Below are 14,366 nucleotides of genomic sequence, written 5' to 3'. Positions count from 1 at the left end.
AAAAGGATAGTCTTTCCAACAAACAGTGCTGAACAATCAGATATCCCTATAGAAAAAAATGAACCTCCATCTTTACCTCACATGATATACAAAAATTAACTTGAAATAAGCCATATACATATACACAGAAGCTTTAACTATGAAATTTCTCAAGGAAAACAAAAAATCAATGAGACTTTGGGGGTAGGCAAAGATTTCTTAGGACACAAAAAGCAGAAGCCATAAAAGAAAAAATTAATAAACGGGGCTTTGTCAAAATTCAACATTAAGAAAATGAAAAGGCAAGCCAAAGACACTGAGAAAATACGTGCAATATAAACACATCTGACAAAGGACTCATGTCCGGAAAAACAGAACTCTTACAACTCAATGAGAACATGGGCAAAGATTTTAAAGAAATGTCACAAAACAAGATTAGACAGATGGCAAATAAGTTTATGAGAAGATGTTCAACATCTGTTGTCACCAGAAAACTACAATAACCACAATGAGAAACCCTTCCGTACCCACTCAAATGGCTAAAATTATAAGGACTGCCTGCTCCAAGTGTTGACTAGGATGTGGGGCCACCAGAACTCATGCACTGCTGGTGGGAATAACAAATGATACAGCTATTTTGAAAAAGAGTTTGATAATTTCTTAAAAATTTAAACATTTATTACATCATGTGATCCAGCAATTCCAGTCCTAGCTAATTTCATTTCTCCCAAGAGAAATGAAAACATATGTGCACACAAAGACTTGTACACAAACACTCATTGGAGCTTTATTTATAACAGCCCCAAGCTGGAAACAACCCAAATACTGCTCAATAGGTGAATAAACAATTATGTTATATTCACAAAATGTGATAGACTTCTGACACATGCAGCAACACTGATGAATCTTAAAACTGTTATGCTGAGCAAAAGAAGGCAGACAGAAGAGTACCTGCTGTATGACGCCATTTACATGGAGCGCTAGAAAACACAGATCTGATCGGTAATGACAGGAAGCAGATCCCGGTACCTGGGGCGGGGTGGTGGGCAAGTTGATTGGGAAGAGCCCCAGGAAACCTCTACCTGTTGAGGTGATGGAAATCTTCTACATTTTTATTTCTCGAGGGTGGTTACACAGATGTGTAAGTTTGTCAAAACTCAGAAATGCACACTTTTACATATATTCTATAGTACATTATACCTCAATAAATCTGATTTTTAAAATTTCAGAAGAGAAGGAAATGTAGCTTAAAAAGAGGAGGGGGGGTGCAAGAATATAAATACATATTTATAATAATTGCCAAAATATATAATAAGAGGGATACCATGTCCTTTCAATATAGGCAAGAAGGCAGGGTGGGCAGTCCTGAAGCAGGGTCCCGTTCTGCTCTTAAAGCACCAAAATGGTTTCCCAACCATTTTATCTACAAGTCTTATTTCCCACCTGTTTTAAGCAGAGCAGAATTATCACAGTCTAGCATTCCTTTGCTTCCTCAGCTAAATGGTGCATCTTCTCTGACCCTGGATATGATTCCCCTTTAGTTACTGCTTGTTTGAATGTGTCCCCCAAAAAGCATGTGTTAGAAACTTAATCCCCAATGCAACAGTGTTGGGAGTGGGGCCTAATGGGAGGTGTTTAGGCAGCAAAGGCTCCACCCCCTTGAATGGATTAATGCCAATTTTAAGAGGGCCTGAGGTTCTAAGTTCATCTCTTGCTCTTGCGTGTTGTTTCCCTCTCTTTGCCCTTCAACCATGGGATTATGTAGCAAGAAGGCCCTTGCCAGATGCTGGCCCCTCAGTTATGGACATCCCAGCCTTCAGAACCGTAAGCCAATACATTTCTGTTCTTTGTAAATTACCCAGTCTCAGGTATCTTATTATAGGAGCATAAAATGGACTGAGACAGTCAACAATCAAAGGCAGGTAGAGTTAAGAGCCCTGCGTCTGAAACCAGACTTCCAGGATCGTGTCCTGCTCTGCCACTTAATAGTTATGCGGCCTTGGACAATTTAATCTCTCCAGGCCTCCATTTTCTCATCTGAAAAATTAAGACAAAAATGGTATCTCCCTCATAGGGTTGTGTGACAATTAAATGAGCTAATAGATATAAAGTACTCAGAACAGTGCTCGACACAGGGTGAACATTATATGAATACGTGCTGTTATTTGTTTGCAGTTATTGAGAACACAACTTTACAACTTGGGGGTGGCCTGGGAGGAATCCCTGCTGATTGATAAATTCTTAGAAGTCGTTGGCAATCAACCTCACACGACAGATAGCCTAACTAAAGCTTTTCACATTGAAAACAGCATGAAGCTCGGTTTCCTTCTCTCTGCTGTCTTCCAGGAAGAGGGTGTCTTAGACATCCATTCCTTCACCCGCTCACTCGCAAGAATTATTAAGGGCCTGTGCTGTGTCATATTCAAACTCTCTTCCATCTCTACATACCCTGGTTCTCTACAGATAAGGAACTAATGGCTCAGAGAAGGCAGATGACTTGGCCAGGGTCAAATAACTAGTAACAGGCAGAGCTGAGATTCAGACCCAGTTCTGCCTGATTCCATGCCCCATCTTCTCTTCTCCATGATGGCTTCTGGCAAACAGGTCCATTTTCAGGCTCCAAGTGGGTGTCTTGCCAAGGGAATTATCTTTTGAAGGGCAATGCTATGATGGAGCCTGTGCTGGCCTCAGAAAGACTTTCATGAACCAGCTGACAGGGCAGTGCTGAGACAGCAGCACCTCCTGGCCTGTCCCTAGGCCCACCAATCCTAACAAACCCCCACGCTGTGTATGACGACATGTCTCTAGAAATGCCTCAGGCCTCACGTTGCTTCCCATTACCTCAGGGACATAAGTCAGCCTTGAGGTCCATGAATCTCCTAACTGGAGGGACAATTGGGCGCTCTGAAGTCCACACAAGGACCTGCCACCCTTCTTCCACGCTTCCCCAGACCATTCTAAGTTCAGGGCCACCACTTGGCCAGGCCCCACCTCATCTCAGTGGCACGGGGTATAAAGGAAACAGCATTGGACTTGGGGAAAGATACTCACAAGTTCAGATCTGGGCTCTACCACCTACTAGTTCTGTGATCTTAGGCAAGGTTACTTAATTGCTCTGAGACTCAGTTTCCCCTTCAGTAAAGTGGATCTATTTCAACACCAATCTCACAGAGGTCATCAAGGGTTAAATAAAATAATTGGAAAGCACTAACCCAGAATCTGGCACTGAGCAAGTCCTTGGGTAATATTAAATCTGAGTTTTAATCTGAGTCCAACTGTGCTAAGGCCACAAGGGCAGACAGTGGGGTGAGGAGTAAAAACTCCCGGTTATCGCCTGAGGACTTCCCACTGGACACTTGGTTTGTTTCATCGTCCTCTCGTTGTGACATCCAGATCCTTGAGAGAAAATCCTCCAAGACTGAAGAACCAGGAAGGAAAGTGGAACTCTTTATGGAAGAAGTATCCATCCATTCAATAAACATTTATTGAACACCTACTGTAAACCAGGTGCTATACTAGGCTCTGGCCGTTCATTCAGCAGTGATCAGGACAGATACAGCTCCTGTCCTCAGGAGGCCCTCATTTGTGGAGAGCCCACATTCTAGAGGAGGTGACAAGAGACTAACACACCGCCAGATCCAGCCAAGAAAAGAGCTTCAAACCATCTCAGTACCATGAAGAAAGATAAACAGAGATGTGCTTACTTTAGGAAGGGATGGTACGGCCTCTCAGCAGAGGTGACACTAAAGCTGAGATCAGAAAGATGGGAAGGTGCCAGCCCATCCAAGAATGGACGGTGGCTCTAGGTGGCGGGGATAGCAGGTGCAAAGATCCTGAGGCAGGAAGGGCTCAGTGTGCTCCAGGGGCTGAGGGCAGAGCATGTGGCTGGGTGGGAAAGGTCCGAGGCAGAGGGATGGGAGGTTGGTGATCAGGGGGTCCATGGTCAGGAGTCTGGGTTTATTCTAAGCCATTGAACTTAAGCAAGAAGCAACAAGATCGCGGGGGGAGAAGGGAGCACCCAGAGAAATAGAGAGCAGTGTACATATTCACATTATGTTTTAGAAGTAGAATCATCAGGTTGATTGCTGTTACAGAAGGGGAGACTGAAGCCCAGAAAAGGGCACTGCCTAAGCAAGGTCACTGGCAGAGCTGGGCCTAGAACCTGAGACTACCCGGGTGGTCCTCAGCTGCCCCATCCTGTCCCAAGCTGGAGCTGCAGCTTGGTCCACGCCTGCGGATACAGTGGTGAAGGGGGCAGCTCTCCACAGACTCCCCTATCCAAGTGTGCTCGCACAAACATTCACTCTGAAAGCAGACGGGCGGCGACCTCCGTGGAACACAAACATCCTCCCTAGGTGTGCGAAGCTCTGCACTTCACTTGGGAAACAGAAGTTTTGGCTTTGTCCCCAGCAGTCCCGGCAAAAGGGCCTGGGAAGGCTCAGACCTAACGTGAAATCCAGGCTTCATCAGGACAAAACAAAAGGGGTCTGAAAAGCACTGGGCTCACTGCTGGAACGAGGCACTGGCAAGGGGTCCCGCAGCCCCCAGCTGTCTTCCCGTCACTCATGGGCACGGTTCCCTGAGCCCACATTGGTGGGGAGTTAAGTGGACCAGCCCCAGGGTCTATGAGGGGACGTGCTCACTAACAGCAGTCCTTAAAGACATTCTGAGCTACTTCGAACCCACTGGAAGCCTCTCAGTTCCCCTCCAATCATGCTTCCCTCGCCCTAGGGCAGTCCTTTCAAATTCTCCCCACCCTGAGATCAGGGACTGGCCTGGCAGGGAGGGGTGGGCCCCTCGCCCCCACTGGCCAGTTGTGAGGCCCCTCCCCTCTTGAACCCACGGAGATGGAGGCCCAGCAGCAGCTGTGGGGCTCTGGGGGCCCAGGCCCAGGGCTAGACTGGGTGCCCTGAGCAGGGTACTCTCTCCTCTCCCAAACGGAATCATTTTTTCTCTGCTGAGGAGGATGAGTTTGGGGACTCATTTTTTACAGGATTTGTAGAAATTCTTTAAAAAGGACTGATGTGTTTCTCTATTAGAGCAAGGGTGCCAGGAGGATAGCAGGAGCCTTGGGTCCAAGGGAGTTCCGAAGCTCTGGAAAGCTCTTGAGAAGGCAAGGATTTAAAAGAGCTCTCCTGATAGTCAGAACACGGGGCCATTCCCCATGTCTATACCAAGGGGCCTGGTGCGAAAGAGAGAGGGCCTCCTCAGAGGGACCCTGTGAGCCTCAAAGGTTAAATCCACTGCTGAAGAGCTGGCTCTTCACACAGGGTTTACAGCTGTCTCCTTGGTTCACTGGCCTGAGAGCCCCCCAGGCAGGGCTACTGTCCCATCATCTCCCCCCACCCAGTCTGTCAAAGGAGCCTGCTTTGAGACGGGATTGGTCCCTATTCTTGTGTGCAAATGCACCCTCACATGCTCTGGAAGGGGGCCAGTGTGGGAGATCTGGAGAAGCACGGAAGCCTTGGTTCCAGTTTAGCGACTAGGGCACCATTCTAGGTTCCACTGGGGAGACAAAGACGAATGATGCAGGATGGCCCTTTCCCTCTGGAAGTCTTCAGTCCAGCTGGGAAGATAGGAGCCACCTCAGATAACACCAGGCAGGGTGTGTGATGGATAGGCATAGGGAGCGGCCTGAGCTAGAGGGGACAGAGGATGGAGTGCTCAGCTACAGCTCTGCAGGGGATGGTCTGGGTCTAGGCCCTATAGGATGGAACATTCCAGCAGAAATGCCAAAATGGCCTCAAAGGAGGCACCCAAGCAAGGCATCCCAGAAAGAATTCAGTTGGATCTTTATAGAAGGCTTCCTGGAGGAGGTGATTCCCAAGGGAACCAAGGTGGGGACTGGGTAGCATGGTTGGGGCAATACAACTGAGCAAAGACCCCCGGGTGAGAATATGTAGGATGAGACCTGAATGCCAGCTGCAGTGGAGGCTCCTGCCAGGAAGCAATGAAGGAAAAGGCAAAGCAGCTTCTGGGGTGGAGAGGGCCTATTTGGGCCTGAGACAGGAAGAAGCACCCGGGCTGAATCGAGGAAAGGGAACTGAGCTGAGCTGCCCTTCCCAGAGGTGGAAGGGACGTTTCAGAGTCCCAAGGTGGCCAAGTAGGTGATGGCGGGCAGTGACTGTTGCCATGTGGCCCGCGCCCAGAACGCTGAGCCAGGAGGGAGCAGCTTTCCATCGTGGGTTAAAAGACATCTGTTTTTGAGAGAGGATGAGCCAGTGGACGTAAGTGGCTGGACTATGTGTCCTGCTAACAAAGGGCATGTGGTAGCTCCCTTCAGTGCAGCAAATGTGAAACTACTCTTGCAGTCCCTGCCCAGCAGCACGTAGCCACCCAGCCTGCAGGACAGTCATTCAGGAAGGCCTCTGATGCCTTCTAAACTGCCTTGGCTTTGGGGAGCTGCCTTCTCCTCTGTGAGAGTGTCTAACACATGAGGCAACACAGGGCCTGCCTGTGAGCATATGTGAGGACAGACGCTGAAGGCCTCTGTTCCAAGACCAACAGCATTCTGGGGCAACACCCATCACGTCTTTCTTTACTTTGGCAATCTCATGCCCACACCTAAATATAGACGCCACTGCAGAGCGGGCATCTGCCGGCTGCCACAGAATCGGCACAGTCCAACATGCAGAAGAAGGGCACAGTGTTAAGACTCTAAAACCTTTTCACTATGTGTCCCTGGAATCTCAAATTCCTTTCTTGTTCAGATTGAACAGCCTCGGCTCCAGGTGAAGACAACAGACGGCCAGGCAGAGGGGCACAGCCATGCGAGCTAGATAGGTCGACAGTTTTTCCCTGGGAAGGAGGAGGAGAAAGAGCTTTCTGCTGGTCAGTACTTTTCCAGGCCGGATGGCATCACAGCTTAGAAGTGCTGCTATTCTGGACTTTTCTTTCGTGGCTGCACACTTCTGATGGTGGGAAACCTGGGCCTTGAGATGAACTCCAAATTTTTTAATTGGCCATAACTTAAAAGTGCTTACATTTTTAAAAGCAAAAATGAAAGGGTAGTTCATTCTTTTAATAAATATTTTTAAAAGCCCATTTTGTGAACAATTCAGAGTTTTATACTTCTAGTTTCTTTTGTTTCCCTCTTTTCTTTTTCATTGTTCATTGATAAGCAAGAGGTGCTTTTTTTTGCAGCTGGCCAGTATGGGGATCTGAACCCATGACCTTGGTGTTATAAAGGCTGTGTTCTCACCGACTGAGCTAACCAGCCAGCCCCAGAAGGCTGCAGTTTGGATAACAGAAAAAAGCAAACAACTGTGGCTTCAAAAATGATATTTTTAAAGAATCAGCCCCGTGGCTTCCCTCCTATCTCTCCTACCGTCTTAGAAAGCAGTTTTTAATGACAGTTTTTAGCCATTTCAGAAAGGAGCTTCTGCTTTAATGTATTTATGTAACGGCTGACTATTTTTACAGAATGGGGATTTTTCTTAGTAGTCCCAAAAAACCCTAAGAAGAAGGTAAATGACAGTTCATGTTGTGAACATTAAGCCCAAACAGAAGAAAAACAGAAAGCAGGCTAAGGAGTGGAGCTATTCTTTAAAATCACACTTAAAACCACTTTATCTTTCTTAATAAATTATTGCAAGCTGAACTGGGGGGAGAAAAAGTCACTCCAGAGTGGGTTTATAGTATCAACAACCGCTGGGAGATGGTTTTCTTTGTTGTCGCTGGCAGGGCTCTCTGAGTTCAGATGAACGCTCACAGTGTTGGGGAAAGAGCCTGGAGAGGAGGGCTGGGGGTAAATGGCACGGCAAGGCCACCTGAAAAAGCTCTCAGCTGGACGTGCCTCCCAACCCCCAGGGCAGCTTTCAGAGCCACGAGAGGCCACAGCTCCAGGGTGAAGAGCATTGCCCGCCACAGCCTGGGCTCCCTGCTCTGCCCAAAAGCTGCTCTCCTGGCTGCTCTCTGTCTCTGGGCCTGTCCTCCAGTTGTTCCCTTGCAGGCTGGGGCCTGCTCCTCTTCCCACCCATCTGTGAAAACTTCAGGTTAGCATCCTAGCACCGAGTGTGTGTTCAAGCCATCGCCAACACTGGGGCTAGGGGGTGGTCCAAAGAGCAATGCACAAGGCTCAGGTCCTCCTCCAAAGTGCTTTTACTCCATTGACAAGATCACTTTTACAGACTGCTTACTGCACTTTAGGCACTGCGTGAATCACGCCTCACACAATACCAGGATCCCTCCTCACCACCTGGGAGAGAAGCGCTATCATTAACTTCATCTCTCAGGAGAGAAGCCCGTGGTCTTAACCACCAACTCCATCCCCTCTCTGTACCTCCAGCTCTTTCTTCCAGACTCGGAGCTCTGTCCTCCTTTTCCTCCTCTGTTTTGGGCCCTAGCACACTGTACTTCTCGTTAACTCTGTAGAGATGATGTGTTCCACCTCCTTAAGATCAGTGCTTTTGTGTCTGCAGCATCTCATGCAGTGCTTAGCACCAGTAAATGTTCAAAAAATCATAAATCATGCACAAATCAATTAAAAATGCACAAATCAATAAATCATGCTCAATAAATGCTTATTGAATGACCAGATAAAAGAACAAGCCTACTCATTTAGCACTGAACCCCACTATGTAAATTTTCTTACTGCTTTTAATCTCAAGCACCTTGAGAGCCAGAAACCCAGCCCTGTACGTGTGTGTAGCCCCTCAGCGTGCCTAGCACAGGCTTAGTGGTGGACTGGTTTGTCTGTTGGTATTAAGTGCAACCTTTCAGTTTCTAAGTTGAAACAAGCGATCACTTTCTAAGGGATGATTCTGCGGAAGAGTATATAAAATGATGCCAATAAAGTGTTTAGAACAGTGCTTGGCACACAGTAAACACTCAATAAATGTTAGTGCTGTGATTATTAGACCATTTTATGCTATGTTGCTGGGGTAGAGTTTAGTGAAAACCAATATGCAGACTTGTAGGTCTTGTGATTCTTCCTTGGGCTTAAGGAAACTTACAAACACAGGTGAGCACCCTCAGTGTCTGCCAGGAACCGACTGACGCACAGGAGGTGGCAGGACCTCTGAGGAAGGTGCTTCGCCTCGCCAGGTGGGGGGCACCCCAACTTATTCAGAAGCATGCTCAGAGGAAAGTGCCAAGTATGAAGGGGGAGTGAGGTTCCTTCCTAAAGTCAGGTGCTCCCCACCTCGCAGGCTGATGGACAGGAGTCCTTGTCCCCCACATTCACACAATTCCTTGCTCTCCCGGAACCCCTGCCTTGGCTGGGTACCCTGCATAGCCCCCTCCACCAGAGCGCCAGGCCTGGGGCAGGACAACCGGGTTTTCCTTTCGACTCTGTAACCTGTGATCTGAGAGCACTGGGCAGAACGAGGTCTTCTCTGCCTGGAGTCCTTTTCTGCGAACCAGCTGGGGGTGGGGGATGAAGCCCGCCCTGCCCAACAACACAGTCCTGGAGTGAGGAAGAACCAGGACCAGGGGGAGGAAACAGGCCTCATTTTAAAGAACAAAGTAACTGTGAAGAATTACTATTCATTTTTAAGAAGAACACAAGACAGAAAGATAAAGATCATGACTAAATGGGGGTCACTGATGGAGGTGGGGTCAGGAGGGCAAAAGGGATCTCAGAGTGGGGGCACATTTGACAATGAGGTCCGGGTTGGGCGCCGGTTGGAAAGAATTTGGGTTTTACTAGTATTTTTCTTTTCAACTAAAACAAATCATTACTTCCCAATTCAGCATCCAAGTTTCTCGATAACTGGTGAAAGGAGTCTGGAAGCTACTTCTGTGCCAAGAGGCAGCTCAGGTCATTATGGCCCTTTAAATTCAAAAGGTCGCACTTTCCTAGCCAGTTGATCTTAGAGTATGCACTGGCAGCCTGCGAAACAGCACAAGGACTGCAGACACATAGTGTACCCGGCGCCTGTTCTGCTGAGAACGTGCTACTGCTTGCAGGGCCCTGCTCTCTCTGCAAGCTGCTCTGACAAATGAATTAATTGTTCAAAGCAGACAGAGTTTGTTTAGTCATGTCTACTGAGGTGGGAAGGGTGTTACAACACAGCTGGGCTGGCTCCTTCTGTGTGGGTCATCCAGTTCTCAGGCCTGCCTTTAATCCACCACCTCCAGCCAGGAGTAGGATCCTCACAAAAGCCTGTGCCACCTCTCCTCCAAGTAGAAGGTCCCGCTCCTCCAAAAAACACACACTTTGCAATGTAAAAGGAGGAAATCAGAGTAGTTTCTGGCTCCTGCTCTCTCATCAGGAGAGGTGGTGGTGAAGCTGGGTCATGGTGCAGGTGAGGAGGAAGAGGGAACAGGGCAAAAGGAGACAGAGCCGGATGCCTGACAGTCACAGAGCCATCTCGACCTCCCCAGTGCCCTCAGGATGAAATACAAACTCCCTGGTCTGTTCTGCTCTGTCCCTTCCCATTGCCATCAAGATGATGCTTGGGGCTTCCTTGGCCATACAGCCAGCCACAACTGAGACCCAAGACATCACCAACCGGTGAGGTCCCAGTTAGGAGAGAGAACAGAAGAAGCTCCCTGTTTCTAAGGCTGTGGCATTCAAGGGCCACGTGGTTGCGGGGACAAACTTCATTAAGGATCATGTTATTGATGATAACATCGTATACTTGGGAGTATTTAGAAGTCTTCCTCATGAAAACAAGCCCATGACCTTGTCTATCAGACCCACTAAGTGCAGCATGATGAGGTGATGTATTTCTATCTCCTGGTTTTGAATAGGGTCCTTCGTCCACGAGACTAATACTGAAAATGATTCTGTCATCCATAAGCACACATTTGGGGTCACAAAATAAACTCATCTCTGCACTGAGCCACTTGGGGTGGAAGGGGCAATGTCAAGCAGCTTCTCCTGTGTCACTGTTCCTAAATTTCATTGTATCATCCCTCTCACTCAATGATCTTACTTACTTTCAAAGAGGACTACATATTATCTTCAAACATGTGTTTAGTCTTAAAAAACAACACACAGCTCCTCACACAGGCTGGCTTTTGAGGTACCCTGGAGTGTGTGATTAAGTCCTCAGGCTCTTAATTCCTACTCCTTCCTTGAGTTCCTCTTGTCCAGCTGCACCAGATAGTTTCCACCGTCGCCTGAATGTACCAGTCCCTGTTTTCGACTGGGCATTTCTCTTACCTGAAATGTCCCCTGGGCCCACCTTTGGAATTCCTATCCATTCTGCAGAAAGACTTCCCCTACCTCTGTCTTCTCCCCAACAGTCTGACTGGATATATGGTTATGAGTCCAACAACATCTTATGAATGACTTTTGTTGTGTCCTTGAGTTGTGATTTTATTCTTGTAATGTTGTTTTAAACTTTCTATTTGCCTGTTGTACTATCTCCCCTGTGGGGTGGTACATCAGACTATGCTATCAGAGATGAGGTTGTTCTTTATTTTTCCTTTGTTGCTAATCTGTCTTTTACTTCATACATTTTAATTTATTTAATTATTCATTCATTCATTCATTCTTAGCCGCAAAACAAGTCCTAATACATTTAAAAAGACTAAGATCATAGAAAATAATAGAAAATATGTTCTCTGACCACAATAATGGAAGGAAATTTAGAAAATTCAGAAATGTGTGGAAATTAAACAACTCTCTCCTAAATAAACAATGGGTAAAAAGAAAAATCACAGGGAAATTAGAGAGTACTTTGAGATAAAGATCAAAGTCCAACACATCAAAATTTATAGGATGCAGGGCTCATGCAGTGCTTAGAGGAAAATGTATACTTGTAATTAAAAATAAGAAAAATCTCAAATCAGTAATGTAAACTTCTACCTTAAGAAAACAGAAAAAGAAGAGCAAACTAAACCAAAAGCAAATATAAGTAGGAAATAACAAAGATTACAATAGAAATGTATGAAATAGGAAGTTAAAGAACAATAGAGAAAAATCAATAAAACCAAAAGTTGATTCTTTAAAAAGATCAACAAAATTTGCAAACCTTTATCTAGACTGACCAAGAAAAAGAGAGAGAAGACCAAAATTACTAAAATCAGACCAAAGGCAGGGGCATTATTACATTGTCATTATGGTTTTCTGTGGTGGTAAGATTTAGTTTCTCTTTCTCATTTGCTTTTTTGTTCTACCAGTGGGCTTTTTTCTTTTTTCTGTATTTGTGGTAGTGATTGTTGTTTTTCAGATTCCAGATGCAGGATTTCCTTGAGGATTTCTTGTAGGGCTGCTTGTGTGGTGGTGAACTCCTGCAGTTTTTGTCTGTCTGGAAAATACAATTTTTCCCTCATTTCTGCAGGATAGCCTTGCTGGGTATGGTAGTCTTGGCTGGCAGGGATATTTTTTAGTATTTTGAATATTATCATCTCATTTTCTTCTGGCCTGTATAGTTTCTGTTGAGAAACTATTAGTCTGATAGGAGCTCCCTTATAGGTGACTTGATGCTGTTATCTTGCTTCTTTTAAGATTCTGTCTTTGTCTTTGAGCTTTGCCAATTTTGACTATAATGTGTCTTGGAGAGGATCTTTTTGGGCTGAATCTGTTTGGGGATCTTTCAGCCTCTTGGATCTGAAGGTCCATGTCTCTCCCTATACCTGGGACGTCTTCTGTTATTATTTCATTGAATAGGTTTTCCATGCGTTTTCCTTTCTCCTCCTCTTCTGGAACTCCCATGATTTGAATGTTTGTGTGCTTAAGGTTGTATGCTAGCTCTCTTAGAGTTTCTTCATTTTAAAATTTTTTCCTTTTTTTTATCTGCCTGGGTTTTTTCAAAATGACCATTGTCAAGTCCAGAAATTCTTTCTTCTGCTTATTCTAGCCTGCGGCTTAAGCTATTGGTTGTGTTTTATTTTATTGAGTGAATCTTTAAGTTCCATGAGTTCTGCTACATTCTTTTTTAAGGTATTAATCTCTTTGTAAATTTGCTCATTCATATCCTGGACTTCTTCTCCCGTTTCATTATGTTCTGAGTCTTCTCATATCTCACTGAGTTTCCTTAAGATTGTTGCTCGCAATTCCTTTTCGGTCACTTCAAGGGTTTCCTGCTCTGTACGGTCTGGTATTTGAAAATTACTGTATTCTTTCAGTGGTGTCATCTTTTCTTGGGTTTTCGTATTTCCACTGTCTCTATGTCGTTGTCTGGTCACCTGGCAGAGCAGTTGCTTCTTCTATTACTCTGGAGTGGGCTTTGAGGAGAGAGATGTCCTCTTCTCTTTCTGGTCTCTGCTGATGACTCTCCTTGTGTCAATGCAGTCGAGTGTCTGGTGGGCCACCTGCCCAGTGGCTGTGGCTACTGCTGTGTTGCTGAGCTGCTTTTGCTGTAGACATGGCTGTGGCAGTGGCTGTGGTGGACAACCCACATGGAAGCGGTGTTTTCGGCGTGTTCTCTTGCCTGTTTCCAGGCGGGGGGTGCTGCCCTTGGCTCCTTGCCTAGGACCCTGGGCATTCTTTCTTGTCTGCTTCTGGGCCATCATTTTTTACTATAAGCTTCTCAAGGTCTCCGATGGTGGCTGGCACTCAAGAGGTATGCAGCCATCTGACTGCTTGGGTATCGGTGATAATAAATGACCGGCTGTAATCCCTCTGAAGGTAGGATAGATATGTTCTTACAGGGTATGTGCCATTGTAACTTTGACATACCTGGGCACATTAGCAGGATCTGATGCTTGCTGATTTAGTAACAGGAGCTCAATAAATATTTGTTGGGTGAAGTCAATATTGTTGTGACCTGTAAATAGGATTCAGTACAGACGACCTTGCCTTGTGAAATGGTTCTCTTTCAAACTAGAGTAGTAAATAGAACTTTACTTCATTAATGTGTTCATTTTCTTTGCTTTGCATATTCCCTTGGTCTCCAAAATGCAAAGGTGAAAGAAAGCCCGTAACTGAAGCAGAAATGACTGCACAGGTGATCTTCATGCAACACACAGCAAAATAGGGAAGATGTAATGATTCGTGCCGATAGGCAGGGAAGCAGAATGCATCACAAATCAATTCTTGCATTTCTGCATAGATAAGGGTGATAAATTATTGTGTTTGTTGTCATGAACAACTAAATAAAAATACCTTGTTTGGAACAAAATATTATCTATATTGGCTATTGCAACATCTGAAATAGAAAAGGCATATCAAAGCCCTTATGTATCGGTAACATGGGAGTCTTTTGGAAAGACTAAGAGCATTACCTAGCTTCTTTAAACTATAATCTGTCCTTAGGTAAATTTTAAAGCAGGAAAGTGGTACACAGTTTCCTATGCATTTAAAGTGCTTTCTAGGATAGGAGTTTCCCAAATTTTGATGTTTGCTTCTTGTATAACACTATGGGGTCGTACACTGTACCTATCATACCTAGGACCAAAATTCCAGTATTCCTTCCCATGCAATCCTGATACATACTGATAATTGTTTTGAGGCATTTATATAGCATGAAAAATGGTCCAGTGTCATTGATATC

At 45.7% G+C, this 14,366-nt stretch overlaps 1 protein-coding gene and 1 pseudogene across 3 annotated transcripts in view; one reads left to right on the top strand and one right to left on the bottom strand.

Moving 5' to 3' along the window:
* ATG7 (autophagy related 7) overlaps positions 1-14,366 on the bottom strand; it is a 262,622-nt gene that overhangs the window by 12,645 nt on the left and 235,611 nt on the right. The window lies entirely within an intron of this gene.
* On the top strand, positions 10,371-10,696 carry LOC134390860 (cystatin-B-like; annotated as a pseudogene).

This window comes from Cynocephalus volans, chromosome 11, assembly GCF_027409185.1.
Source record: "Cynocephalus volans isolate mCynVol1 chromosome 11, mCynVol1.pri, whole genome shotgun sequence".
NCBI classification, from domain to species: domain Eukaryota; kingdom Metazoa; phylum Chordata; class Mammalia; order Dermoptera; family Cynocephalidae; genus Cynocephalus; species Cynocephalus volans.
This window is presented reverse-complemented; position numbering and strand designations above follow the sequence as displayed.